We start from the raw sequence: 7,453 nt of genomic DNA on the forward strand, positions 1-7,453 counted from the left end.
CTGTATATCTGTGTATCTATGCGTGTATGTGTGTACTGTATGTGTATGTGTATGTACAGTATGTATGTATGTATGTATGTATGTATGTCTGTGTATTTGCAGATACACATACATACATACATACATACATACATACATACATACATACATACATACATACATACATACATACATACATACATACATACATACATACATACATACATACATTGTGGGCAGCCGTGGCCTACTGGTTAGCACTTCGGACCTGTAACTGGAGGGTTGCCGGTTCGAACCCCGACCAGTAGGCACGGCTAAAGTGCCCTTGAGCAAGGCACCTAACCCCTCACTCCTCCCCAAGCGCCGCTGTTGATGCAGGCAGCTTACTGTGCCAGGATTAGTGTGTGTGCTTCACCTCATTGTGTGTTCACTGTGTGCTGAGTGTGTTTCACTAATTCACCGATTGGGATAAATGCAGAGACCAAATTTCCCTCACGGGATCAAAAGAGTATATATACTTATACATACATACATACACATACACACATATATACACATGTGTCTGTATGTACAGTATGTGTATGTATGTATGCTTTTGAGTTTTAAACTACTGCCCTTTTATGTACTGTTTACTCTTGTTTATGTAAAACACATTGAACTACCCCTGCGTTGTGGTAAATAAATATATAAATTGCCTTGCCTGGCCTTGCCTTGTACACTCGGAAAACAAGTATCCCCTGTGGACAATTAAGATTCTATCCGTCTATTTGGATTCAACTGACCCCAACGCTAGTGGTTATGGAGGTCTACCAACACTAGACCCTAACATCTCTCCGGCACACTTTTCTGTCCTTCCTCTCTCTTCCTCTCCTTCATCTTCCCTTTTACTCATCTCTTTCTCTTTCTTTCTGTCTCTCCCCCTCTCACACTCATTATTTCTCTCTCTCTCTCTGTCTCTCTCTCTCTCTCTCTCTTTCTCTGTCTTTGTTTCCTATGGCTGTGCCAAGAAGTTGTTTGTGAAGCCTGGGAGGCTGAGATGCTGTGTGTGTGTGTGTGTGTGTGTGTGTGTGTGTGTGTGTGTGTGTGTGTGTGTGTGTGTGTGTGTGTTTTGGTGGGGGTCAGGGTTTCTGGTGTCACTGACTGGTGTATTTTTACAAATCTCACGCTTGCCTGTTTTCTGCCCTAAAATTCAGCTCACGCTCTCTCCCTCTCTCTCTCCCCTCTCCCCCTCACACTCTCTCCCTCTCTCTCTCCCCTCTCCCCCTCTCTCTCTCTCTCTCTCTCTCTCTCTCTCCCCTCTCCCCCTCTCTCTCTCACTCTCTCTCTCCCCTCTCCCCCTCACGCTCTCTCTCTCTCCCTCTCTCTCTCCCCTCTCCCCCTCTCTCTCTCTCCCTCTCTCTCTCCCCTCTCCCCCTCACGCTCTCTCCCTCTCTCTCTCCCCTCTCCCCCTCACGCTCTCTCTCTCTCCCTCTCTCTCTCCCCTCTCCCCCTCTCTCTCTCTCCCTCTCTCTCTCCCCTCTCCCCCTCACGCTCTCTCCCTCTCTCTCTCCCCTCTCCCCCTCACGCTCTCTCACTCTCTCTCTCTTTCTCGCTGTCACACACACACACACATACTTTCTCACTACCCCCCCACATACTCTCTCTCTCTTCCACACACATACTTTCTGGCAGTCTCCCCCCACCCACCCACACCCACACACACACACTCTCACTCACACACACTCCAGTGTTTCCTTGTGTGTTTCCCTTCATGTGTGTGTGTGTGTGTGTGTGTGTGTGTTTGAAGTCTGGTGCGGATTAGTCATGGCTAATAGGGCCCTGCTCCCGCGCCGGAGTCGCTGAGCTGCAGTCACAGCTGCTACCCTGGCAGGAGAATAAATCACATCCGGCACAGCGGGGTGTGTGTGTGTGTGTGTGTGTGTGTGTGTGTGGAGGGAGGGGGGGGGGGGGGGTGCTCAGAGGGGTTGGAGGAAAGAGTGCACACATATAGAGGTTAAGAAGTGATTGAGGAAGAAGTGAGTGATTGCATGAAGAAGGGATTGAGTAGGGAGGAGAGGAGAAGAGGAGACAAAATGAGAGAAGGAGAAGAGGAGGACAGAGAGGAGAGGAGGAGGAGGGAGGGAGAGTGGAGAGGAGTGAAGAGGTGGATAGTGAAATGGAGTGGAGAGGAGAGGAGAGAAGCAGAAAGGATGATAGAGAAGAGGAGAGAAGGATAGAGGAGAGGAGTGGAGATGAGGATAGAGAAGAGGAGTGGAGGATAGAGGAGAGAAGATGAGAGAAGGATAGAGGAGAGGAGTGGAGATGAGGATAGAGAAGAGGAGTGGAGGATAGAGGAGAGAAGAGGAGAGAAGGATAGAGGAGAGGAGAGGAGCAGAGGGCGAAGGTGGGGAGGTGTTGATAGCGATGAACACGGGGCTGGAAATATAGGTTTGGCCCCACCCCTTCCTGCACTGGAGGCGGAGCTCCACACATACTCAGACATGAGCCAACGATTCCAGAATAGATGGGGAGAGAAAAAGAGAAAAAAATGTTAGTTGGCTGTGACCTTAGTTGGCTGTGTTTGTTTGCTTGTTTGTTTTAGCCTGGCGGGATGCCACAGGGTTTGTACAGGGTCCTCTGGTTCCTTGGAGGAGTTCCAGTCTGTCTGGAGGAGATCCAGTTCTGGTCTTTATGTGGTTCTAGTTTGCAGGTTATAGTTCCAGACTGTCTGTAGTTCCAGTCTACATATAGTTCCAGTCTGTCTGTAGTTCCAGTCTGCATGTGGTTTCAGTCTATCTGTAGTTCCAGTCTGTCTGTAGTTCCAGTCTGCAGGCTATGTTTCCTGTCTGCCTTTGGTTGCAGTCGGCATGACGTTTCAGTGGTTCCAACCTGCCTGCAATAGTTCCTGCAGCCCTCTGTGTGAAGTGGTGTACGCCTGTGTGAAGTCAACTCTATGTGTGTTAAGTGGACTCTGTGTGTAGTGGACTCTGTGTGTGTGTAGTGGACTCTGTGTGTGTGAAGTGGACTCTGTGTGTGTGTAGCGGACTCTGTGTGTGTGAAATGGACTCTGTGTGTAGTGGACTCTGTGTGTAGTGGACTCTGTGTGAAATGGACTCTGTGTGTGTGAAATGGATTCTGTGTGTAGTGGACTCTGTGTGTGTGCAGTGGACTGTGTGTGTGTAGTGGACTCTGTGTGTGTGAAGTGGACACTGTGTATGTGTAGTGGACTCTGTGTGAGGTGGACTCTGTGTGTGTGAAGTGGACTCTGTGTGTGTGTGTGTAGTGGACTCTGTGTGTGTGTGGTGGACTCTGTGTAGTGGACTCTGTGTGTGTGAAATGGACTCTGTGTGAAATGGACTCTGTGTGTAGTGGACTCTGTGTGTGAAGTGGACTCTGTGTGTGTGTGAAGTGGACTGTGTGTGTAGTGGACTCTGTGAAATGGACTCTGTGTGTGTGTAGTGGACTCTGTGTGTAGTGGACTCTGTGTTTGAAGTGGACTCTGTGTGTGTGAAATGGACTCTGTGTGTGTGTGTGTGTGTGTAGTGGACTCTGTGTAAAGGGGACTCTGTGTAAAGTGGACTGTGTGTGAAGTGGACTCTGTGTAGAGTTGACTGTGTGTGAAGTGTGTAGTAGACTGTGTGTAGTGGACTCTGTGTGTTTCGTCTTCAGTGTATAGACAGCACACATACACTACTCACCACCTCTGACATGACGGCTGCTCAGAACCAGATCACACACACACAGACACGGACACACACACACAGCTGCTCAGAACCAGATCACTTATACACAGACACAGACACACACAGCTGCTCAGAACCAGATCACACACACACAGACACACACACACACACAGCTGCTCAGAACGAGATTACACACACACAGACACACACACACACACACACACAGCACCTCGCACAGAACCAGATCACACACACATTTATATTTTACATTTACATGTATTCATTTGGCAGATGCGTTGATTCATGTGTTGAAATGCTAAAATTCTTAAATGTTGCTTAAATGTTAAAATGCTTAGATGTTATATTCTACACACACACACACACACACACACGCACCCACACACCACACGCACACGCACACACATACGCCACCCATCCCATACTCACCCTTGGCACAGACACACACACACACACACACACACACACACACACACACTGGATCTTGAGTGAGTCCTCACTTTTGGCAGCAGTTTGTGTGCCGAGGGTGAGTATAGTGGATTGTGTGTGTGTGTGTGTGTGTGTGTGTGTGTGTGTGTGTGTGTGTCTGACACATCTGACTCACTTATCATTCCACTGACCACCATCTTCCTGGAAAGGAACCCCCCCACACACATACACACACAAACACACACTCACATATGGGTACACACACACACACACACACACACACACACACACACACGCCAACCTACATACCATCACACCCTCCAGGTAACATCAGGAACACACGGTTTAAAGGATCGTTTCTGCTCAGCGAGCTTCACACTCGGATGCAGAGGCTTCTGTCTGAACTCATGTCATTCAGCTCCTGTTTTCTGGACACAAAGCAAAGAGAGCAGCATTAGAACGTTTCAAACAGACCTGTCTATTTTCATGTGAATACACTGCAAAAAAGATATATTACCAAGTGTTATAATCTTATATTAAGATACAAAATCTAGTTAGTATTGTTTTTAGTAAAAAGATACTTACTTTGAGCTCTCTTCATGAAGATACTTACTTTGAGCTAAATCTTCATTAAGACATAAAAACAAGTACATTTATTTGCCAGTGGAGTAAGTGAATGTACCTTAAATTGTCTTAAATCTTCAATCTTATCTTAAATTAAGATCAAATTACTTACTCCAATGGCAGACAGTGGCGATTCTAGACATTTTTACTGTAACAAGGGTGGCACTAGTGAGGCACTGATTAATTCAAGGGTGGCATGAGGCAAAACATCCAGAGCCGTGGCTTACTGGTTAGCACTTCGGACCTGTAACCGGAGGGTTGCCGGTTTGAACCCCGACCAGTAGGCACGGCTGAAGTGCAAGGCACTTGAGAAACTTATTGAGAAACATTGTTCACGTTGCACATAGGGCAACCACATAACCGGTTCCATGTGTTCGAATTGGATGACTAAAGTTCTCAAGAAACTTGAGGTTGGTATGAGGGAGTGTATTGTGTGTTTGAGCAACCTACATGTTACTTATCTGCCTGAATCTCAATATTCTGATCACAACAACTCTGGGCAAATTACAAGTCAGCACCAGTGCTGCATTCATTGTTTTGCACTTTTATAATCACATCATCAAAAGTAAGTTATTGATTTTTATTTGGCAGTATAAAACCTAAACTACAAACCTATAAAGTAAACTATAAAGTTTGATACAAAATATGATGCCATTTTTTTCCACCTAAATAAAATAAAAATGACAACATACTATTTTGTATTTTAAATACATGTATCAGACATTCTAGAATCAGAATTTCTACCAGCCCACCCAAATATAGTAGCCTAGCCTAGGTTAGAACCAGCCCTGCCCTGCATGGAGACATATTTTATGATAATAATGGAGAAAATGTTAGCAAAACTTTAGGTTTTTGTTAACGGAATCTCCTGAGTCTCATTCATCTATTTGCGCAACAGCCCACATGCTGCCTTCAATCCAGCGAGACAAGTGAAATAAATGTTTGGTTTTTTTAAAGCTGTCATCGCCATAGGCACGATATTTAGGCTACCTCTGTTAAGCCTACAAAAAGTTGCGAATTAAGGAGTATTTCCTGATCAGGGAAACGTTTCGGTCTGCAGTTCAATTGTGCCGCAGGCCTATAAAGTGCATCAAGAAAGGTCCCGCCTTAGACCATGTTAAAGAAGCCCTATGCAACAATTTAAGCAAAAATTACCTTAATTATGCAGGTTGAGAGTCGTTCTGATGTTCTACAACACTTTTTGGGTCGTTTGGTGGGTGCTTCGTCTCCCCCTCTAATGCTTCTCCGCAGAAAAAACGAACATGCAAGTTTCTGGTCGCGGTCCGAACACATCTGGATGTAACTCAGCGGAAGTATCCAATCGCGCCTCGAAAATGTAGTCAGATTGTAGTTTCTAAGAAGACTGCAAAACAGACTCCGACTTGGCTTTGTTGCTGTTGAAATTGTAAGTAGCCTACCCTTGGCTGAACTTGGCTCGTTTTTGTAATGTGATTTGATAGTCCATTGAACAATGTGTTTGTTCGACCGTTTTATTGTGAGCCCTGTATGTGTTTAGCTTGGTTTCTTGATGGCTAGCTCGCTAGCTAGTGGGGGTTTAGCATAGCAGTCAATTGCTACCGAAGCTGCAGGGGGAGCTATGTCGTGAAAAATGCGAGCCCAAATCAGGCGAAAACCCAGAAACAGCGCAGGAATAACCAGACCTGCATAGGGCTTCTTTAATGGCCAATCGTAGACTAGGATTTGGGGGTGGCACCTGAGGTGGCCAATCGAATCTCAAGGGTGGCCTGTGCCACCCGGAGCCACCCTTCTGGCTCCGCCCCTGCTGGCAGATAAATGTATTTGTTTTTATGTCTTAATTTACAGTAAGAAGATTTTGACTTATTTTAAGTCAAATAATCTTATAAGATCAGGGCTCCGAACCGGTTCAAGCAACGAAAACGAAAAACGAAAACGAACGGAATTTTACGGAATTTTACGAGGAGCGGAAACGGAAACAAAAACAAAATGGTCTTCAACTGTTCCGGAACAGAAACGTTATTCTGAAATCCACAAAACCGGTTAATAACGTTTTTTTTTTTTTTCGTTCTCTATATAACAGCCTAATAATTTGATTTCTGCAGTTTGAAAAAAAGAAAAACGAATAAATGGACCTTTGGTCCAAATGTGTATATTTTGTCTTGCTGTTGTAATGTAACCTATCCGTCTGCCACTTCGGATCTTAGGCCAGCTCGTAGCGTAGGCTACTGAAACTGATTTGGAAATTGTTTGTAGCCTATGCGTAATAGCCTATTTTGCCTGTCCACGCCTTGTCGTTTCAAAGTCGGGATTTGAAATGTTTGCACAATTATAGCCTATTCTATGTAGAAGAGTTAAACGGGAAATTTGAGATAGGCCTTGTCAGCAACAGAAAGGTTTGTTTATAAACAGGGTTGGAATTATAGCGCAAGCCTTTGAAGATCTCCATATGGATAAAACTTAGGCTACAACCAGGTAAGGAGTTTAGCACGTATCCAGAAATATTTTTGATAAGAAATTATTTATAGGCATAGGTTAGGCCTACAGTAAGTCTGTAGGCTATGGGATGGATGGCCCATCTGAATGTTTTTGGATGCCGCCTGTGATTTATTATTTTTGGGCATAGCTATGGTATAGGCTAAATAATGAGTATGTCTATTCTAAGGTAAAGTCCACAAAAATAGACTTGATAGGCCCACCAAACACTGCCGGAACTTTAAGAACGAACGATATTTTGCGTTCCGAACCGGTTCAGGACCGATATG

This window comes from Alosa sapidissima, chromosome 7 (assembly GCF_018492685.1).
Source record: "Alosa sapidissima isolate fAloSap1 chromosome 7, fAloSap1.pri, whole genome shotgun sequence".
NCBI lineage: Eukaryota > Metazoa > Chordata > Actinopteri > Clupeiformes > Clupeidae > Alosa > Alosa sapidissima.